Genomic DNA, 22,057 nt, shown 5'->3' with positions numbered 1-22,057 from the left:
CCGGGGGGCGGGCGGGGCCGCAGCGCCGAGCGGCGGCGGCACCACACGCAGCCGCCCGCGGAGTGAGGGAGGCAGCGACCGAGCGGGCGGACGGCGGCCGCGGGAGATGTGCCCGGAGGAGGACGGCGGCTGCGGCGGCGGCGGCGGCAGCGTAGCCGGCACCGGTGGCCCCGAGGCGGCGGCTGCTGTGGCGCTGGACGAGCTCCGCTCCTGGTGGGAAGTCCCGGCCATCGCGCACTTTTGCTCTCTCTTCCGCACCGCCTTCCGCTTGCCCGACTTCGAGATCGAGGTGAGAACCCCGCGGGCGCCGCGCCGCGTCCCGCCGGACAGCCCGCGGGCTGTGTCCGTGCCGCCGCTCCCGCTGCGCCCCCGCCGCCCGCCGGCTCCCTCACGCCTCTCCCGCTGCCCCGCGATGCGGCGGGGGCACCCCCGGCCCCCGAAGTGCCGCCGGACTCCGCCGGGATGCGGCGCGGGGCGTTCGCTCCGCTCGCGGCGGACCCGGCAACTTCGCCGTCCCTCCCGGGCGCGCTCGCAAACTTTGGGCGCGCCCGTCCCGGGCGGCGGCGGGCAGGAGCCCCCCGGCTCGGCGGGCGGCGGGGCGCACGGCGGGGGCGCAGCGAGGCCGGCCCCGCCGGGCCGCATTGTTCCGCCGCCGGGCCGGTGTCCGCACACAAAGGTGGCGGGGGGACGGACGCGGCACGGAGCCCGCCGTGGGTCCCCCGTGCCCAAAATGGTGGCGGCGAGAGGCGGGCCCGGCCCGGTGACCCCCCAGCTCCCCCGGGGGTACAGCCGCTGCTCTTGGGGGGTTCGCCCGGCCCGCTCCGCTGTGCCCAGGCCGGCTCCTTTTGTTGCGGGTGGGGGTCCCCACCTGGCCGGTGCCGCCGGAGGGTCCGGCCGAGCCTTTCTCGCGCATCCCGGCGAGGCCGGAGGGCTCCGCGGGGCTCCGCGCCGCTCATTGTGCGGCTCCGCGGAGCCGCCGGGGATCGACGGTGCCTTCACCGGTGCCCCAGCCGGGGAACGCGCTCGGCTTTCGTACCTCCCGACCCGTTTTCCCTTGTAACTTTCTCGTGTGGCTTGTTCGGGTTTTAGTTGGTTTGGTTTTTGTTTTTTTTTCCTGCTTGATTTCAATTCTTATTTTCGTGTTGCGCCGCTAATGTCCCGTAAATATTTTGCGCGCCGGCTACAAATGTTACAAACAAAGTGTGTCCTGGTAGGAAATCTTTTGTGCTTGCTGTGAAAAGCTATTCTTGCCAGCGCGTTGGCAATAAACCGGGTGAATAACGTGGTGGCGTGTGTTTTTTAAAGACAGTAATTGCCCCGTGAATGCGAATTCCAAAGATGCTTAAAAGTTCAATGGGATGCGCGGAGCCCTAAAGAGCAAAACTCCTCGAGCAGGATGTGGATTTCTGAAGAGGGGGAATCCCTTATGCGGTACGAAATCTTGAAAGGGGATAAGATCTCTCAATGATGCAACTTCTTGCGAAAGAGAACTCCCCTCCCCCTCCTATTGATGCCAAACCATTAAAGGGGGAGGCTCTCCGGGCCCAGCAGCGTAAAGTCTTGAAGGAACCTGAATTTACAATGATAAAAGGGCCAAGGCACTAGCCTTTCACCTTTGGAGGCAATTAGCATCTGGCTTGCTTCACAAATGAAGTAAATGTGGGCTCCCCTTTGCTTCCCGGAGCACGCTTAGGCTGGGGGAGTTAACATCATCACTCGGAACAAATTAACTTGCTTTTTTTGGGGGGGATGCCCGGGAGGAGGAGGAGTGCGGGCGCGTTGGTGCTGGGGGTGTTGCAGAGCAAAAGCAGCACACCGAAAACATCGTCCAAAAAAAACCTCGGTGCACGTGGGTGGATGGCCGGCAGCCCTTGGCAGAAATGGGGTTTAAAGCATGGCGTGTGTCCGAGGGTCGGTGGGGATTGCGGGTAAAATCGGGATGCTGCCAGAGGACGGATGCGGCTGTCAGAGCTCTGCTCCTTTCGGGCACGTGGAGTAAATCTCCTCCGGCAGTGTGAGCAGCGCAAGCAGTTTCAAAAGTTGCTGTTCCTTGAAATTCACCCTCTCCTTACCTCTTGCTTGGCGTAGTTGTTCCACTCTCACCGCTGGTTTGGGGGTATCTGGGAACAGATCTTTGCACAAAGAGCTTGCTCATGTTTTGAAACCAATTTCATGTTTTGAAACCAATGGCCAGCGATGGGAGTTGCACTTTTTTCTAAGAGTTTTGCTCTGTGTTTTTTTGGTGGGTTTTTTATTTGCACTTTATTTAGCTGCATAAAGAAGATTTCTTCTATGGTTTTGGACCTAATAATACCAGTGCTCCTTGTGGCTGGTCTCACTGCTACCTCTGAGACATGCTTGAGTTTCAGGGGTGTCTGAATGAAATGGAGGTGGCTGTTTTTCTAGGGGTTTGTGGAGATGCCAGGATTTAAAACACATTCTTTGGGAGAAATAAAACCGTAGCTAGCCATCAAAAAGTGAATCTGTGCTCACATATGAATGATGTTTTCTTGCTTTAGCTTTAGTAATTGTGGAGAGGTGTGCTTGGGGCTGAACACCGGATTGGGGTATGCCCCTTCCCTCTAAAGTTACTGCCTCTCATGAGGAACCCTGGGGTGATTGCCCCAGTCCATTTGGGCACAGAGTAAAACGGGTGCTCGGAGTGAATCTGGGAATGCAGAAGGAGAAATGGAGATCTCAGGCTCAGAGGGTTTCAGCTGGAGGATGCTCGTGCTCAAACCCCCTGAGCTTCACAGCTCATGTTTGTCCAGTATCTCCGAGGGATGGTCTTACACTGGATGCAGCTGTCTCTCCTTGGATTTTCTCTTCTTCCTAGGAGCTGTGAGCTCCTCTGAGCTGAAATTCTGCCTGGTGGCACTTTTCTTGTGTTTTTCTGATACCAGTGTATCTCCGGGGGGACTTTGGTGCTAAACTCCTACAATATCCTTACAAAAGGGAGAAGTTTTAAACAAGCCTTAATTCTGCTTGAAACAAATATCCCCTGCTCTCACTGTCCCTCCAATTTCAGCAGGTGGGTCAGGTTAAGGTTTCACTGCTACCATCCCTGCAGTCCTCAAATAAGACAAAACCTGATCTTCCAATTTGTGGTGTTCCATAGGTCATTTTTAAAAAGCTCTGGGTATTTTTTGTTTTTTCTTCCCCCCCATACCCCCCTACCCCTTCTCCCCTGATATTTTTTTCCTTCTGGTGTGTTTCTCCATAGCTGGCTGGAAGGCTCTGTAATGATGGGCCATCTGGACCCATCCCTCCTGTGCTGAGCAGATTTGATGAGGGTATTTGAGAAGTTTGGGGCCTTTAGTAGTTTAGAGAAGCAGAATTAAGCTCTTCTTTTTTTAATTTTTTTTTTTCACTTCTTAAATGCAAACCCTTTACCCTCTACTTATTGGCTCGAAAGAAAGTGAAGCTTCCAAGCTTCCAGATGTGTGGCTGCCATCAGCAGCTGGATGGCAGAAACCTGGGGAGCAAATGTTCTCATTTACTTTTTGCTGGACCTGTGCATAGCCAGAGACTGCAGGGCAGGGTGTCCAAGGGGAAAGAGGCACATCCATCAGGCTGGACTCCGGGCATTGTCTGGGGAGGGGGTGGGCACAGCTGGCCCTCGGGCTGCCTCTGGCAGATGCAGGGGCCTGGGCTCCTCTTTTTGAGTCTCTGCTGCAGCAGCATCACCGGCAATGGGCTCAGGAGGGGCTCAGCCACCGCCACCAGGTCAAAAGTTCAGTGGGACACAAGCGGGTGCTTCGGGACGTGTTCAGCTTCATGCTGTGTTTCTGCATGGATCTGAGGATGGCAGGGAGCACTTCTGCCTTCTGGGGTGGGTTGGCTGCTTTTTTTTTTCCTTCCCTTCCTCCCCTTTTAAATGGCTGCCTTGTCAGCCATCTGCTGTACAAAACTTGCCTGCCACTTCTAAAGTGGTCTTTTGGTTGTGCTGGCTTGGTTGTCATGGCGTATTTCTTGGTGGTTTGTAAAATCACAGAATCACAGAATGGGTGAGGTTGCACGGGACCACACTTGAGTCATCTGGTCCAACCTCCCTGCATCAGGGAGTTTGTCCTTACCTACTCTAGCAGCACTGCAGCAGGAGGAGGTGTGGCTGTGTGGGACAGCTCTTTTTTATGGTTGTCATTGCCTTGATGGACAGAAAGGATGCTTTCCATAGTCAAGTCAGTGCAGGTGATGATAGCTAGTGATTTATTTCCCTCTTCAAGACTGGACTGCAATGTGGGACACCTCTTGTGTCAAAGTATCTCCTGGCCGTGTGCCCTTCCCCTGTGCAGCTGAAATGTCCTCCTGGCAGCTGTGGGGGTTGTTTGTATCAAAAATATTGGGGGAATATTTAACGTTTTCAACCGTATTTCAGCACAGCTTGAGAACGCTGGACGGGAGCCAGTGTGGCATGGCCACCCAGCTCTTTGGCATGTGCTCCAGGAGCCGTGGGCTCCAGCATTTAGGAACTGCTACCTGGGTAGGTCGAGGGGTGGTTGACTTTCCAGAACGTGCTTGGAAATAGTCAAAACATTGTTGTTAACTTGGTTTATTTGGAAAAGGGGGAAAAGCCACATTACACAGGGAAAACATAAATCTTTTCCTGTGGTTTTTAAAAGCACCTTTGGGCAAATTGCCTCTGCTGTTAACTTCACTACGGCTTTAAGATGCTTTTCCTTGCCTCTTGCCCCTTCCTAGCACTTCAGGCTCATTCCTCCCACCCACAGGCAGGGAGGGCACTGCTGCTCCTGCCCACCTTTTTCCTTCTCTAGTGTGGTATCTCCGTGCAGGTCCTTGAACAGGCTCCTTCTGTCAGGAATATTATGTGGCTGTTAGAAACCAGCAGCTGCTACTGCTCCCCTGGGTCCCCCAGCAGGAGGAAGAGTGTGGAGAGAAGGAGAGGGCAGAGAACAGGGTTTCTTCTATCTGTGCAAACCAGATACAGCTTTAAAAGAAAAAAAATTAATGTGTTAAGCAGAGTGATAGAATTTTAATGCTTTGAAAGGAATTTTTCCTAGTGAGGGCAGGATGGCCAAATATGCTCTGACCTCTACTGTCATATCATGTTAAGTCTTGCTGAAAATTCTGTGTGGATCCCCTTGCTCTGGCCTTTGGGTGTGTCCCTTGACATCCATGTCACCAAAATGGCACAACCTTCCTGTTCTGTCAGTGGTTGTATGGGGTTAATTACACAGACAGTGGGGTTTGGTGCCCAGGTACAGCCTCCACCCCTCTGTCACTGTTTGGGTCTGGTGCTGCATTCTGGTTGGCTTTACAGAAACTTATCCTATGCCTACTGGTGCCTCATCCTGCTCTGTGGTAGTTGAGATGGCCAGGTGGTTTCTGATCAGAACAATTAAAAATCTAAGTAAGATCAATGCAGCAAGAAGGTGCTGCAAGCTGATGGAAATGTTGGTGAATTCATGAAGGTCAGCTCTGTTCATTGAGGGTAGTTTAAATTCTGAGTTTAAATGCCTTTTCAGCAGGATAGTTCAGTCATTGGGATGTCCATCCCTCCTGCCATTTGCCTGATCACAGCAGGCACATTAAAGTGGGAGTGGGCAGGGGCTGAAGCAACAGTGAACAATAGATCTGCTGACTAAAACTTCCCTCTCATGTGAAGCACCTTGCTTTAGAAAAACACACATTGTCTGAGGAAAGGTAGAGTAACTGGCAGTGGAGGGAGAGGTACAGAGAGCAGGCAGGGTTGGAAAAGATTATGGAATTACTTATACTGAAAAGACTGTAACAAAATCAAAGGCCAGTACTGGTTTTATTCTTCCTACCTGTCCCATCTGCTGTTTGGTGCAGTGCCCCATCCCTCTCCCCATGTTTGTTCCAGCACCACTTCTTACATTGCTGCTTTTGCTGCCTGAGTTATTCTGTGTGCAATAGAATCATTAGCACTCTACATGTCAGAGCTGGGCTCTAGAGTTCATTGAGATTAATGGAGGGGGGAGGCAGAGAGATACTTCTCAGAGCTGTTGTTTCAAGTGGTCTGCAAATTGGAAAGCAGTTTCCATTTCACATGCAAGTCACATCTTTCCCAACTGTAGATCTTAAACTTTTACACAAGTGTTTACCTTTTATATAATGATACTCTAGTGTAATTGGACACACAAAAAAACCCCACCAAACCAAAAAAAACCCACACCAAAAACAAACAAAAAGAACCCCAAAATAACAACCACAACAAAAAAAGGAATAGATAGTTCATGAGGCTGATACATGAGTTAAAATGTTATCTTAAGCTTGTGAAAAGAAACAAGTAGTGACTGCACGAAGCCAAAGGGTGCCTGAACAATGGACAAGGAAGGTTATTTTGACAGCAACGTTTTGAATGGATCTGAGCTAGGTGACAGGGGAGTTGGGGAATGACTGTAGCAGTAGAAGGCAGAAGGGAAGGAGGAGCACGATAAGAATTTCAGGGATTTGATGGAGCACATGGAGCCTGATATTACAGATTTTATATGGTGTTAGTATAGGCAATTCTTCTGCTGGCACAGCTGACACTGAAAATCATGCCTGGTGTTAGCTGAAGTGTTTGTGTACCCACAAGTTTAACAGTTTAAGCTGAGTTTATTTTAAGACCGACTTAAGATAATCAGGTGCAAGTCTTTCCCCACTAGAAAAAAAAAAACATAATAGTTTGTGCAGGAACTTAAATATGACTTTGCAGTTTGCTTTGTTTGAGAAGACCCAAGTACCACAAACAAACCTGTGCCAATTCAATCAACAGATTTAAACTTCTGCACAGCGCGTCTAAATCGAGCCTTAAAAGTTTTTCCTTGTGGAATTTGCTCTAACCAAAGCAGCTAAAAGTAACACCTTTAAAGTGTTGCAGCTTTATATGTAGACCTGCTTAACTGTGGTCTTTCTCCCCCAGTGCATAATGCCGGCAGAGCTGTGCCATTCTGCCCCTGGCATCTGTTAAGTGCCTGCATGAAGGGTGAAGAATTAACTTTTGTAATGGCAATGGATGCTCTCATAGACTTCTTTCAGGCAAAAATCTCCTCCATAAGAGAGCTATGGGTAGAAATGACAACAGCCAAGGAGTTAAAATTCCTGAATTAAAAAGTTTATCATGTAAACATTATTGTAGGTATGTATGAATTTTTTTAAAAAAATTTCTCCCCCCCTCCTCGTTACCAGAAGCAACAGCATCTGCTGTGGTGGTGGGAACAATGCAGCCTAGTGATTCCTCCTTCCTTACAGTAGAGAATCCTGTTAAACACACAAGGCTGTGCCTCAGAGTGTATCCTTTCAGCAGGCTTGTTCCTTTTAATGGGTGCCCATTCCTGGGGTCTCCATTGTTTCACCAACAATAGCACTAGGGGCAGCTGATTTGGTTGACAGAAAATGCGTTAATTTAACAGATCTATTCCTTTTAGTCGGTCTCCTTCCTATTGTGCCCCGGTTCTCCCCCAGTTCCTGGGGAGGAGGGCCTCGGGAGCAGGGTCTGTTAGGTGGAAGGCTCCTGCAATTAGGAGGGGTTTGCAGCCCTTTGTGCGAGGAACAGAAAACAGCTGATGGGGAGAAGTGGGGAGGGAGCAGTTTGCTTGCTGCCAGAACCCTCATTTTCCTGCTTTTTGGGGAGGGCTTTACAGACTGCCTTTGCAGGGGATGGGGGAATAACTCGACACTGGGAGCTGATGGCAGTCAAGGCCTTTGCTCTGCTCAGAGGTGGTCCTGCAGCCCAATGTGGCAATGCCTTTCAGTGCTGGCTCAACTTCTTGACAAACTCTTTATATACTATAAATGCTTAGCTAAAACACCAGCTTTCCACTGAAAAAGCAAAGCTGCTGGTATTATCTGGGGTAGGACTGCAGAGAGCTGGCTAGGGGAGGCGATATGTAAAGTTAACACCCAATTACTTGAAACATGAGGGGGGTAAGGACCCCTACCATGGGCTAGTCCACCAGTTTGGGGTGGTTTTAGGACTGGTCTGGTTTAAACAGCGCAGGCTCTTCACCCTTGGGTGCCTTTACACAGGTTCAGCCCTTCCCTGCAGTAACTTACCTTGGCTCAGTAACAGAGGGGGTGTCTCTGTTGGTTTTTACATCAGTGTGGTCAAGCACACACGTCCAGCCTGGTGGGAAGGAGGGTGCCTGCACTGCTGGGGGGGCAGTGAAACATGAAGCTCCCCTGCTCCTGGGGGCTGCCTGCTGCCAGAGAGATCTTGGCTGCCAGAAAGAAGATCTCGCTCCCCTTCAAGCCCTCGCTTCAGCCACGCTCCTGCCTCTGTGGTTTGCCCCTTTCCTGGCAGCATCCCAGCTGCTGGCTGGGTTTGTGTGGGGGTTGTTGGTCTGTGGTGGGAGCAGGACCTCCTGCTTTTGGTGGCTGCAAGCTGCCAGGTCAATCCTCTGTGGCTCTTGAAACTCTAGCTGTAGTTTAGTTCTGGTTGCTGGCGCTGGGGATGTAAAAGGAGCTCTGGAGGGTCTTTTTCCTCCTGTTTGGTAAAGCTGTTAATTCTCTGGCTCTTTCTCTCCAGCTAAGCCTGCTGTAAAGGGACCAGAGCTTTGTACGGCCGAAGGATTGGAAGGCATACCTAGTATTCTCCTTTCTAGTGAGCCCTGTGTGTAGGGAGTTGTGTGGCAGCAAAAATATTTATATATCCATAACACAAGGCACAGAGGATTGTGGTTGGAGAGGTTTTTTGGTTTTTTCTTGCTTGGAGTTTTTTTGTTTGTTTTAGGAGGCAAAGGGTGAGAGTTCACTTAAAGAGCTTGACTCTTAATAGAGCTTGTCATTGTCGCTAATATAAAACAAATGATGAGCATGGGAGAGGAGTCAAAGGCTCCCTCTTCTGGTGTTCTGGAAAGGTTCAAATACTGAAAAATAAGCAAGGAAAAAGACCCCTTCCATGCTTTATTGTGGTATTTTGTGACCTCACTTAGGCCTAACCCTTACTGGCCCACCATGCAAGTCTCTTCATGTCCCATAAATACACAACCTTAACAGCTCTCTGTGGAAGTGAAATGCATTTTCAAATGCAAAATATGTTGCACTTGTACGTAAAAGTGAGTCCTGGATTCAGAAGGGTTCCCAATGTGAGCATGGAAAATGGCAGCCCTGCGTGTCCCTGCCTGTGACATTTCTCAGTGCTTCCCTTTGCTTCTCTCTTTACTGCACCCTCCTCTTGCAGTGGCAATGTCATTTGTGTCCCGTGCATTTCCCAGGTCACACGTGTGCACTGGCATGTAAACATGTTTGGGATGGTTGGAGGGGCCCAGTATGCTGAGCACTCCCTCTAGGAAGGCCTGTCCAAGGCTCTGGCACTGCTGCTGCTTTAGGTTGAGTCAGTCCAGAATTCAAAGCTTATTAGTTTGATGGAGAAATGTGCACAAGAAGTAACAGTTTGTTGGGAATTTTCGATGAATTTTCTAAAAACCATTATATAAAGTGTAGTGCCTCTGAAATTAAAGGAATTTCAGAGCATTAGAGAAGGGACTTTTTTCTTTCATATTTTTTCCATCACTGGAGAGCTGGCCATCACAAGCTTATTTTTCCCTGTGCTGTTAGTGTGGACTCATGAACAGTGTCTGGTGGAACCTGAGGGATTCTCAACCTGCCTTCCATGGCAGCAGCTCCTGCCACTGTCAGAGCCAGCAGTGAAACTGCTCACTTGGATGGAAAACTTCTCCAAAGCGAGCTGTGCCTCCCCAGAAGCAGTTCCCCCAGGCAGCTCCTGCACAGCCCCACAGAAGGGTTGCACCAGCATGGCTGAAGCAGCGGCACAGGAATGGAAACAGGCAGCAGGGAGGGGAAGGGCTTTTTATAGCTGACACTTCTGCTGAAAGAAACGCTTATCGCCCTGCAGCCCTGGGGAGCAGGTGGAGGGAGCTGCACAGGTAACAACAGGTCATGCAGCAATGGGGGCACCTGGGGAAGAAACCTTATCAGTAAGACCCTCCCTGAAAGGGATTTGGGTTATATCAAGCCTTGATTCATTATTTTTTTCAAGTGAACATTCTGGTTAGAAATGTTTTAATTTGGAGTTAGGTGGTGAGCCTGTAAATTGTTGATTCTGTAGTTAGTCCTGAATGTGCAGCTGAAATCAGCTAAACTTCACTGGAGCTGAGTCTTGATACATTTCTTTTTTCAAGTGAACATTCTGGTTAGAAAAGTTTTAGTTTGGAGTTAGCTGGTGAGTCTTTAAATTGTTTATTCCACAATCTGTCCTGAATGTGCAGTTGAAATCAGTTAAACTTCACTGGAGCTGAGAGTCTCACACAAAACCAGAGTAGTGCAAAATTCTTTTTGAGAAAATTCAGACTTGCTCTAAAAAAAAACAAAACAAAGAGATTTCCCACAGAGAAAAAGGTTTCTGTGTGTCTCTGGTCGCCCAGCAATGCAGATATCTATCCATCAGGAATTGTTTGCCTGTGAGAAGAGGCTGGAGCAGCTTGCCTTGTGGGACAGGGCAGCCATGTAGAATAAACAGGGAATAGCAGTCTCGATTTCCTTTCTTTCAGCCTGATACAAGGTGCAGAGGCACTGAAGACTATTTTGCCCTTAAGATAATTGTGAGTTGGAGAGGATCAAAGGGCTTGAGGGGGCTTTTTTGGTTGAAAGGGGATTTTCTCCATGGACAGCTGCAGTAGTGCATTAGTAGTGCAATGGATTATCTTTCCATGATCTGTAGGATCTCAACCAGCCATCGAGGGGCCCCACTGAAGGCTGCTGCTGGGGGAGGCACAGTGAAAGTCTCCTCTGTCAGGGAGACCTGCAGTGCCTGGGAGCTCGGAGCACTTGACTCCCCCTGCCCCAGCAGGGTGGGTGGTGCTGGATATTCTTAGACTGCAGATAGTGCTGGGAGCATGGGGAAAGGGAGCCCAGCTCTCAGCCATGTCTAACTGCAGCTGATGCCCTGCATCCACCCCGCTCTCCAGTGGAAGTGCTTATTAAGGAATGTGAGAAGCTGATTCCAGCTGCTGTGGCATCCCCTAAAGGGAAATGTGTAATTTGGGAGGGTGTTGCTAGTCCCTTGGTGGAGCAAACTGCTCTCTGTAGTAAACATCTGACCTGCCAAATGCCTGGACTTTGTCATTTTGGGAAGTTTTGGATGATGGCTGCTCTGCAAATAGCTGTGCCATTGAGAGGGTGTCCCTGCAGATGCCTGGATGGGTATCTGTATCCTTGCTCTGTGCTTTTCATCCCTGCAGGGAGGGAACACATCTGGCCTGACTGTGGCAAGGGTGGCAGGAGGGGATGGGACAGGGCTTGGTGCTATCAGAGGTGGGGATCAGGTCAGGCTGTGTCTCCCTGACCTGGTTTCAGGCCCGGGGAGAGGGGGCTGGAATGTGCAGGGGGGCAGAGCTGTCAAGGAATGCGGGTTCCCAGGTGGCCACGTCCCCAGGTGGCCACTTCAGGGCCTTGTGCTTGGGCTCAAATTGCAGCTGTGCTGGTTAACGAGTGCTGGGGCAGCCCTGCCCTGCCAGTCCTCCTGTGCACCCCTCCTCAGGTAGGGAGTGGGATGCCAGCAAGAGAGGGGTGCCCATGGCATCTTGTGGGGTGTTGAACTCGCCCTCCCAGCACTTTCAGAATTTTCTGTTACTTTAATGATGGAAGCTTTATGGTTTTTAGGTTGGTTGAGGATTTTTGGGACTAGTGAAACACAAAAATGGGATGAACCCAGCTTTGGATTTCAGGGCTGAGGTTTTTTTGGGACAGGCACTTAAAAAGCCTTGTCTTTATTTGTAAGCAGGGCTGGTTTCAGAATTGCAGGGCCGCCATATGATGTTGTGTTGTTTTTCCTTGGAGTAGCAACTTCAGTTTATAATCATTGCCTAGTCCTTAGCCAGTTGGCAGGGAGACTGCTGTGAAGGGATTGATTATTAGTGGATGCCTCATTGTGCTGTCCAAGCCTGACTTTCTTGCTCTAACCAGTTCCCTTCAGTTGGAATGGCTGTCCTCAGCAGAGGGAAGAGAGGGAGATGTGTCTCTTCCCTCTCAGCAGCGCTGTTTCTTGTTCATGGGATATACTCAGGATAAGAAGGGTCAACAAAAAGTGTCAGCACTTGAGCTTTCTCACAGAAAGCCAGCTGGCTGCTGGGGACTGCTCACAATTTTTCTGCTTCCTCTTGTGATTCTCTCCGTGTTTGTTTTTGGAGTGGTGAGTTAAAAGTAGCGCTGTGTGGTGTGAGCATCCTGGAGGCTCCGCCCTTTCCCTGGGAGAGGCACCGATGGGAGTGGAAACATAATCAGGAAGATGATCTGGAGCTCAGAGAGGCGAAGACACGCTGGCAGCTGTGGCAATTGAAGATGAGTTAGTGTTTAAACTGGCAGTGAGGACATGCACAAGTACAGAGGCAGCAGAGCAGGCTGGAGCCTGGGCAGCAACATCTGCCAGGTTCCTTGGATAGAAGCTGGGATGGTTTGGTCCTGCTGAACCACATCCTGCTGCAGCTCCTCTGATAAACCTGGGCTAGCTAATTAGAAGCTAGGATGTGTGCAGCTATGCACAAAGCAGCTGTGCTGTACTGGAGTTATTGGTGCTGCTGTTTGGGAAAGGGAGTTTGAGCTGGGTCTGAGCAGGGGCGGTTTGTGAGGAAGGGGAGGTGTGTGTCAGGGTGCACATCCCACCCTGCTCTGCTTAGGCTGAACAGCAGCAACTGGAAAAGGACAGCTGAGCTAATGCCTAAAAGGTGTGGAGGGATGGAAAACTCCACACCAGGTCTTGGCAGTATGATCCTAACCCTCTGCTTGTCTCCTGCTTTCCTCCCCCACTGCCAAAGCCCCTCTTGGGCTGTGTGGAAGTGTCCCAGTTCTTGCAGCTGTGTTGGTTGTAATGGGTCATTTAGTCCTGAAATCCCCCTTTGAAAGGGGCAAGTCCTTGCCTCGTGTGACAGCTGCCGCCCTGCACTTCTCCCCAGGCTGGAAATAACTGCATATGACACAGGAGCAGCTCTGGCATGGGGGAGGGACGAGGGCTCCTGGCTTCCTCTCAGTGCTCTAATGGCTTTGCTGTGTGCCTCTTCTCCCAAGTGGACCATAGCAGAGCCATGCCCCACATACCCAGCAGATCTCTCAGCTGGCAGTGCCCAGGCAATGCCCTGAACAGCCTGGCACTCTGCAGGCTGTGCAGAGTGGAGCCTTCCCGTGCAGCTGGGGGCAGGACAGAAGGGCTGGGAGGTGGTGGTGATGCCTGCAGCATCAGGGAGCCTTGCTGTTGTGTGCAGAGGCAGAGGCAAGGAGAGGGAAGGTGGGAATGTTTCTGCTCCCTGCTCCCCTCTTCACAATCCAAAGCCTCGAGCCCATGGAAACCTGGCCAGCTTTTCCTTCCAGCTGAAGGGCTGTCTCCTGATTGGAATGACAGCTTTGAACTGGAAGACATTATTTCATTAGCGTGCTAATCAGATACAGAGATTACCTGATTGGCTACTTAATAATTAAATGAAGTTGCCTGTAATTCTTTGAGCACACACAGAACTAATTAAATTAACCCTTCACTGCCCTGCATGCCTGGGATGCACTTGTGTGAAATGGAGAGGGCAGCTTCCCCAGTGTGGGGACTGTGATCAGAAGGGGGTGGTGGTCATGAAGTGGCCACTGCAGGACTGCCAGAGTGGGCTTATCAGGAGCCTGGAGAGGAGAAGATGATGCACTCTTGTACCCTTTCACTTTAATTTGGCACACCTGGTGTGTGATCAGTGTGTCTGGCAATGGGCTACCAGCAGATCCTGTGTCCAAACAGCCAAAAGAGTGCGCTGGGCTCATGGAGTTGGTGCCAAGGCATGTGCAGTAACCCATCCCATCACCTAGGATCACCTGGTGAAAAACAGAGAAGGAAAACCTGCACTTTACAGTTCTTGAGGAGACACAGTCAAACAGAGAGCTGAAGATGTTCTCCTGTGCTTTTGAAGCATTATTCTTCCCTGTCCTCACTGGCACGTGGGCACAAGCCAGGTTCTTTCCTTGCTTTTGGCAGGATTCCACCAATTCATCTTCTTGTTGACCACCTATTTCTCTCTACTCCTGCAGTGCCTGCTCCAGGAACTGCACTTTGCCCATGCTCACAGGGGTGTATTTCCAACAGCTTGAGGAGGACACAAGTCATGTCAATGCCATAACTTTCTTTTATTATAGGTTGAAAAAGAAAAGTGAAAAGAGTAATAAACAGAAAGTCTCCTTGTGTTCTCCAGCCCCAGTGCTATGCCCAAGCTTTCAGCTTCTGTGATGCTAGTTTGAAATTTATAGTGAAAGGCTGATTTTTATAATGTGTGAGAGAATTGTTACCGTGTTGAAGACACTCTGTGTTTGATCATTTCATTGCTAGGCTGAAGAGCTAGCATCTATAATTTTTTGTATCCATTTTTAGTGCTAAGCACTGGGTTGAGGCAACTAAAAAACTACCTTATAATAATCCAACTCTCTTCCCTTGCTGCTGCCACGGTCTCCTTCTAGACTTTGCCCATACATGTTAAAATGAAACTGTCAAATTAAGCACATTTCACTGTCATCCAGAGCTAAACTTGGCAGAGAAGAGCCCTTGGACCTTCTGGCCTAAGTTAACCACGGCTGGCTTCAGCTACCCCAGTCAGGAATTGCTGTGGCATGCAGAACAGCTTTCCCCTTCCCCGTGGTCCGTGTTGCTGACTCTGTCCTCTTTTTCCCTGAAGATTGGTGGTAGCAGCAGTGTCCTTGGAGCCAGCAGAGGGATAAATGTCTCCAGCCACTGCTTTGTCTTTCAAATCTGGCTTCCACATGACAGGCAGCCCAAAATGCTTTGGAAAACAGGTCAGGAGACAGAAGAAAACAGGGAGGATGGGAAACAAAAGGGCAGCTTTCAGGGTAATTAGATGGTTTCAGTGCTCCTTCTGGCAGGGAGCATTGGCTGGTGAGACATGACCCCCTGTGTGACTCCCTGCAGATGTGGGTGTGCTGGCAGGGTTTGAAGGGAGAGCAGAGAGAACAGCCACGAGCCTTGGGATGTCCTTGTGTCCCTACTGATCTCTGAGATTTACCACCTCCACTTCCCAGCCCTTGGATCTGCTCTCCCCACAAGCCAACCTTTGCTATCCTTCCTCCAGTCCCCTCTGCCTCCCTGGGTCAGACCAGTCTGTGATTGCCACCTGTGACTCCCAGCCAGGGGCTCTGGGATGCATAAAATGCTTGCCCCCATTTTATGAGCCATGGATCTAAAATGTGGGTTTGGGGGAGGCAGGGAAAGTGGGCACAGTGCATGCAAGGTCCAGCTGGAGCCCAGGTACAGCTGGGCTTTAGTGTTGTTAATATTTGATGGTGTCTCTTGTAAAGGGCAGTAAGTAAGGCTGGCAGGTCTGTGTCTCAGCTGTTGCTGCTGTAGAAAGCTGTTCTCAGAGATTTCAGAAACAAAGGGTGTTCCAATGTGTGGTGGAAGTGGCCATTTAAACACATCTGACCAGAAAGATGCTCCCTTCCAGCACTTTCGATATCGGAGCTTGTGGGACTCGCTCCTGTGGGCAAAATCCGGCTCCATCAGACAGAGCCTGACTGCTGGAGATTGGGTTTGGGGATGGAGTTCGGGGAGGCTTTTTGCCTCTTGTGTCCTCCTCTTTGTTTTTGTTTATGGGTTTACAAAGTCAGATTAGCATTTCAATGTTGGAGGCAGAGCCCTTGGGCAGTGGTGGAAGGCAGCCTGGTTCGGCAGGTTTGGGATTGCTGCCCCTTTCCCAGCAGCAGCGAGGAGCAGAGCCCGAGGCTCTCCCTGCTGGGAATGCACCCAATTGCAGCCACCCCTCCAGCGTGTCTGAAGGTGCATGGGCAGGGTCACCGGGAAGGGTAATTAGCCTTCTTTTCAGGCAAGGATAATTGTTTTATTATTCTAAATAATAGCACAAATTCTGGGGGAACAAAAAATAACCCCCTAAGAGCTCTCTATCCAGAAGCTGTTCACTTTTTAGGTGTTGCCTGTGCACAAGCTTGGCTTTGCTGTAATCCTGGGAATCTCAGAATCCAGAGCTCTTTTCCTTTAGTAAAACAGAGTATTGAATAAAAGAGAAGTCCATGCCCCTTTCCTCTCTGTCAGGCATAATGCTGTGCTCAGTCACACTGGTGCAGATTTAGGACAGGGCCAGTGGGTTCAAGTCAATGTACTCCAGACTCGTGTTTTAGCTGCAGAAGGTGGTGTCTCTTCTGAGACCAAATTTTCCTCTTTGAGCTTTTCTGTGTTCACCAGAGCTGGCTGCTGCTCCATTCAGTACCCAGTCCATGAGCTGAGAATGCAGTGCAGGGGAGCAGGCTTAGGTGCTCCTGCAATGCCAGACTCTTGCATGTGGGTTGAGCTTGCAAACTTGCATTCACACAAGAAGCTTAAAGAAGAGGTATTTTAAGCATAAGAACTTATTTGTGTTTATTGCTTCTTTATTCTGAAGAAAATGTGAAGATCTTCTTGAAATGTTCCCCCAGTTGGATTAAATTGTTCATCTGGCTTTTCTCCCCATGTGCAAAGATGGTACTATATTCTTTCTTAGAAGACTAAAAAAAAAATCTCAGCTTGTAGCTATTAGCAAAAAGGGATCTGAGTCTGTAAAAAAAACATATTTCTTTAGATTTGTTCCACCTTCCCAGGTGCCTCAAGTCAAGTTCTGATTTCTTTTGTTCTATATATATATTTTATAACTGCCAGTACTTTGTGCTATCTCACTTATGCTGGGACACTGCACACACCTTCATTCCTCACTCCCCTGCACATTTCTGTTTGTCTGCAGTCTGGGAGAGGAGTCGTTCAGGGTGCCAATATGCTAAGCTGTTGAGAGAATGGGGAGAGCTGAGATGAAGGTATTGTTATGCTGGAAGGTGTTAATTGGTGCTATCAGCCACTTGTTTGATTTCTAGACCATTACAGCAGTCCTTGAAGTTGTGTCTGAGCCAAGCAAATGGCAGGGGCTCTGCAAGTCCCCCATCTTGTCTTATTTTTGAGTGCTTATTTCCCCACTGCCACTCACAAAAATTATCAGGGCTCTCTCTGCACGCTTGAGCAGAGAGGAAGTGCCTGGGTGCTGAGGAGCTGGCTGGGGGTACTGCACAGAAATTATCTCATTGCTTGTGAGCCCTGGCCTGGCACCCTGGCTTGGCAGGGGATGGAGAGGAGATGCTGGATGGTGAGGGGTTATTTCTGGGCTCCTTAGGAGCAGAGGGGAGTGTTTCTTCTGTGATGTTTCCTGCTTTAGGGGCAGATGCTTGATATTATTTAGGGCTGAGCCCTCCTGTAGTGCCAGCACCAAATAAAACCTCGTATTTGTAGTCCAGGATTTCTGCCTGGAGAGAGGACAAGTGAGAGTTTCATTCCTCCCCCTGTAGCAGGGACAAGAGCTGCAGCAGAAGAGTGGCTGGCTCCTCTGCAGCCAGAGGGAAATCCTCTTTACAGCTGCCCTTTCTCCTATAGCTGGGAAGTAAGGAGCCATCCTGATTTCCCTGATTTATTTTCCTACTTTTTCCCCGGGTGCAATAAGAAGTGGGATGGGGAGTAGCACCTGCAGAAGCTTGGAGACAGGAGGATGCATTAATGCCTCCCTTTTCCATCCAAAGGTCCAGGGTTTGCTGAGCATTATTCAACCATAACTGTGTGGACCTCTTGGCATACACAGAGACACATGAATCCAGTCCCAAGTTCCTGCTCCTGGCATTCCTTTGGTCATGGTGGGTGGAGTGTTGCCACCCCAGTGTCCCTCCCTGGTGTCATGGCTTTGCTTGCTGCTTTTCCTGGATGTTCATGCTGTGCACCTGGTTTTATGCTATGTTATATGTGGAAAATGGAGTGAGAGAAGGCAGCTGAACAGAGAGGTGATGCTAAATGGAGGCTGAGAGCTTGAAGGTGTGAATGACCAATGAGGACCATTGTGAGAGGAAAGTCGATACTCGATTTCAGAAAAGACTGATAAGGAAACCCCAATGCAGAATCAGAAAAATGTACAGTCAGAGTGGACCTCTGGAAGTCCAACCTCTGTTGGATTCAGGCTGTCACCAGCAGTAGGTCAGGTTAACCATGGTCTGAAGATTGCACAATTTCTCCGTTCTTTTTTATTCTCTGAATGCTTTTCTTTCCCTTCTCCCATTCTCCCAAAAGAGAGCAGAATTGTGAAAATAGTTAAGAGATTATTTAGCAATGCATGGTCTAAAACTGCTGAAATTCAGCTTGGGCAAAAGGGAAGCTTTTAGTCCTGAAGCAGGGATACACCTTTTGCTAGCATTTTTTGAAACTCCATTTGAACTGACAATAAGTCAGGGTTGGAAACTGCCTTTCCTTTTTCTCATTCTCTAAGGAATAGTTTGCCTTTGAGGGATGGTTGCTGCTTGTGCAGGAATACCTCACTTCAGGAGTCATTATGCAGGCACTCCAAGTGGGACCTGTGGGTAAGCACCACACAAAATAGCAGCTGTTGCCCTCAGAGAAGTGCCTTAGGCCAGACAGGAAGATTTTTATTTGTTTTATTGTTGAGAACAGATAGCCAAGGGTTCTGGCCTTTGGTCTTTTAATACACAACTTGTTTTCATCCACTCCTCCATGCCTGAAATCTGTGATTATCTAGTCTCTAAATCCCTATCAGCACCTCCACAAGTGTTCCAGTGCAACTCTTTCTGAGGCTGCACTGAAACAGGTCAGGCAGCTGATCTGGACAGTGGATAAAAAAAATCCAAAACACCTCAACTCCCATTCCCTCCAGTTATTTTTTGCCTGGATTAGTTTCATGAGCTGGCTTATAGAGTGGCCTGGAAATACTTGTGCCAGCCATCCTGTGGTATGGAGTTTGGATAAGCAGTGGGGATGAGCAAAGGGGCAAGAATAATTTAGTGTTCAGAGTGGACTGTCATGTCAGACTGATCATGCAGGCATTCATCACTGTCAGTGGAAAGAAATTGAACTTGGAGAGATGAGAGGGGTCTATTTTAGAGTGACATGAATCACTCTGAAGGTGTTCCCCTCTTTTCTCCATGGATGATGATGGGGAACTGAGTGTACCAGCTCTGACAAGACATCAAACTTAAACCTCACTTTCTGACTCTTATATTTAATAATGAAAGTATTGGCATGCCTGATTATTGTTTGTAATGCTTCACCTTCAGTGCTGTTGTAAATACAGAAAATGTCACCAGCTGGAAGCAGAATCCCAAACTTCCTAGCAGGGCAGTTGTGAGCAATAGTGATGCCATGAAAATCCAGCTGCCAACCATAGAAGTGGTTGAAGAACTAAATATTAGCTTTGGGGGAGAAAAAAAGCACTTTTAATCACTGCCCATTGCCTCATCCTTGGGTAAAGCTGCCCAGAAAATGGTTCCTACACACTTTTCAGCATTTCTGTCCTGCAGTGCTGCATTCAAAGACCAATATTAACTGCTAATGTAATTTATATTTGAGCTCAAGTGGTGGTGATGGTAGAGAACATGCCTGCTTCAAATCACCACTGTGACATGAGAGTGAGGGGTTTGTTGTACATTATTGGGTTGGGTTTTTTTGTGTTGAAACTGATGCTAAATGATGACAAATTCAGTCTCTTGACAGGAATCACTGCAACCTTTAATTCAGTGCCTTGTACCTGCAGATGACGATTGGTTTTAATTACAGGGTGGTGTGCTTTTCCCATGGGCTTGCTCTGTGTGGCAGGTGGTGCTGAGAGTACCAACCAGGGCTGTGCACTGAAGGAAGCTGTTGGCTGTGTGGTTCTCACCTTGTTTGCTAAAGAAGCTGGGAAGTGGCAGGATATGAGAGATGGAGGCTGCCACAGGGAAAGAAAGGATGTCTGTTGGTTACAGGAGGGAGTAGTGCTTTATCTGTCTAGCCAGAGGCAAGGCAGATGTGAGGTCCAGAGCTTTCCCCTCTTCTGCCCTAAGAGATGACAGCTCCTTTTCATCCACCAGCTCAGATTTGTGGGGCTGTGCTTGTGCAGGGAGGAGAGGGAATGATCAGGGTTTCAGAAGCTAAATTTTGGAGGGGTTTTGGTTTGTTTCTGTTTTTCAACTGAAATTACTTTGGTTGTCTGGCTTACAATAAAGCCCTAAAATGAGTGGAATAGGAGTAGGAATGGAGGAATAAGGATAGGTTTTTCCAACTGAAACATACTGATGTGAAGTTGCATTTTCAGTCTTAAGCACTCATTTTTTGTAAATTTATGACTCTGGTGAGTTGCTTATGCCTCACTTCTCACAAAAAATCTTATTTACCTGGCTGGGTAGTGGTGCTCTCCCCCAGAGCAGCTCAGGAGGTGGAACAAAATGCTTCACAAACTATCGTGGAGCTGGGAAAAAGCTTAGGAGAAGCCAAGGGAGGCTGGCATAAATTACTGCCTTGGCTGAAGCACAGAGGGCAAAGGCTCCTTCACCCACCATTTGTGCTCCAGAGCTTCAGTTTGGGCCCTGGCTCCTTCCATGTGTCTCCATTCCCTGCAGCTGGTCATCCAGACGATCCAGTCAAGGAGATGGTTTTCATTTGCTGAATTAGCCAGCTGAGGAGCAGCCGTGGGTATTGGCCAGCACAGGGAGCCCAACCAGGGACATGTGTTAAAAATGGCAGAGCTGAGTTTATGTCAGTGCTGCTCTGGCATTTCTGGTTCAGCCTGAAGCATCCTAACTCTGTGGCCAAATCTCAGCTTTAGGAAGTGTTGAATGTTTGGTGCTGGAGGTGGGACTGGGAGCAGTGCTGCAGGGGAGAGCCAGCCTCTGTCACAGCTTCTCTGCTGGCCTCGGATAAGGGACCACACTCCTCCCTGCTTTCCTGCCTCCCCACCTTCTCCCAGCCCTGGGAAAAATAGCAATTAACTCTGTTGTGTTTTAAATGCTGCCATAAAAATGCCAGGGATGGGGCCTGTGGGATTCATTTTGGGGGTGGGGGGGACAATCTCAAACAGAGGTGCACCTCTTAAACAGAGAGGTGAGTTTTGCTCGTGTTGATCAATTTTTTTTCCCCACCAATTTCTCATTTGTCAAATCAGATTAAAAATCATTAACTTGTAAATAGATTGAGAAAAAAGTTAATGCTCATTGGATTGAGATGCTGTGGGGAGGCCACCCCAGAAAAAGGTCTGTGAAGCAATTAATGGCTTATTTGGTGGCCAGGCAAGGAGGCAATGTGGCAAATTAGGCATAGGGATACATGAAGAACAAGAAGGATAAAAATCAATATTGAACAGCTGTCTTTACTTCCTAGTCTCACACTCCCATGTACTGAATGAAGTGTAATGGAGACGTGATTACTCATTTTATTACTATTGTAAAGGGTTTGAATAATGGGACAGACCTCAGGTTGGTTTTATGGTCCTGAATGTGGCATTTCCCCCTTCCCTCGCTGTCACCTGAACCATTGCAGAGTCTCTGCAGCCTGCACAGAATACATGAAAGAAGTAGGAACAAGTGAGGCTGTGCAGCAATGTAAAACCTGAAATACACCACTTAACAATGAGTGAAGAGTGGAATAAAGCTTTGCTTGTCCTCATCTGGGGGGGGACAGGAGGGAACAGGGGAAAAAATGAGCACTGAGGCTACTGGAATTGAAGGAGCTGGGAATGGAGGGAATTGCCTGGATCAGCAGTGTGCAGAGTGCCTTCCTGGTGGTTGGTTTGAAGTGTCCTGGTATCAGATGGCTTTCTGATTGTGTGATCACTAGCAGACTCAAAATTGTAGGATATGCAGCTCAGACTTGGAAGACAGCTGATTTTTCTGATATACATCTGTAAGACCTAACTTTTTTCTTTTTAATAACCGAGCTATTGTAGTCTCAACAGATCCATGATTGCAAAAATGAAAATTTCTGTATGTCTGATGAGGTTGGCTGTATGGGGTGGCTGTTGTCAACAAGCTGGCTGGTGCTGCTGCTGCAGTCTCTTCAGGGATAATAGAATCTGGGAACAATTAAGAGGCAGAGTAATCAGTTCCTGGGGGCAGGAGCATACCCTCTTGCTTTTCAGCATTCCCTTGGCTGACTCATGAACTCTGTTGATTGACTTGGGAAGCAAATGAATCCAGCTCTCCTCCACAAGGAAGAGTTATGGAGGCAAGGTGGTGAGAGGAACACATCAGATCTCAGGCAGCTTCTGCCCTCTGTGCTGTGAAATGTGTGGAATTTACAATGGTTACTTAG

General features: G+C 49.0%; 1 protein-coding gene across 3 annotated transcripts in view; it reads left to right on the top strand.

The window, feature by feature from the left end:
* The first annotated feature begins 133 nt into the window (after positions 1-133).
* LOC134417073 (chromatin remodeling regulator CECR2) overlaps positions 134-22,057 on the top strand; it is a 92,277-nt gene continuing 70,353 nt past the window's right edge. For 2 of the 3 annotated variants that reach the window (XM_063153835.1, XM_063153834.1), the window contains exon 1: positions 268-289. The gene's annotated coding sequence lies outside the window, so the exon portion shown is untranslated. Of the gene's footprint in view, positions 290-22,057 lie in introns of all 3 variants that reach the window. The other variant, XM_063153833.1, reaches the window with a different exon arrangement.

The sequence above is a fragment of the Melospiza melodia genome, chromosome 4, assembly GCF_035770615.1.
Source record: "Melospiza melodia melodia isolate bMelMel2 chromosome 4, bMelMel2.pri, whole genome shotgun sequence".
In the NCBI taxonomy this organism is placed as follows: domain Eukaryota; kingdom Metazoa; phylum Chordata; class Aves; order Passeriformes; family Passerellidae; genus Melospiza; species Melospiza melodia.
The sequence above is the reverse complement of the archived record's forward strand: the minus strand, read 5'-3'. Positions and strand labels throughout refer to the sequence as shown.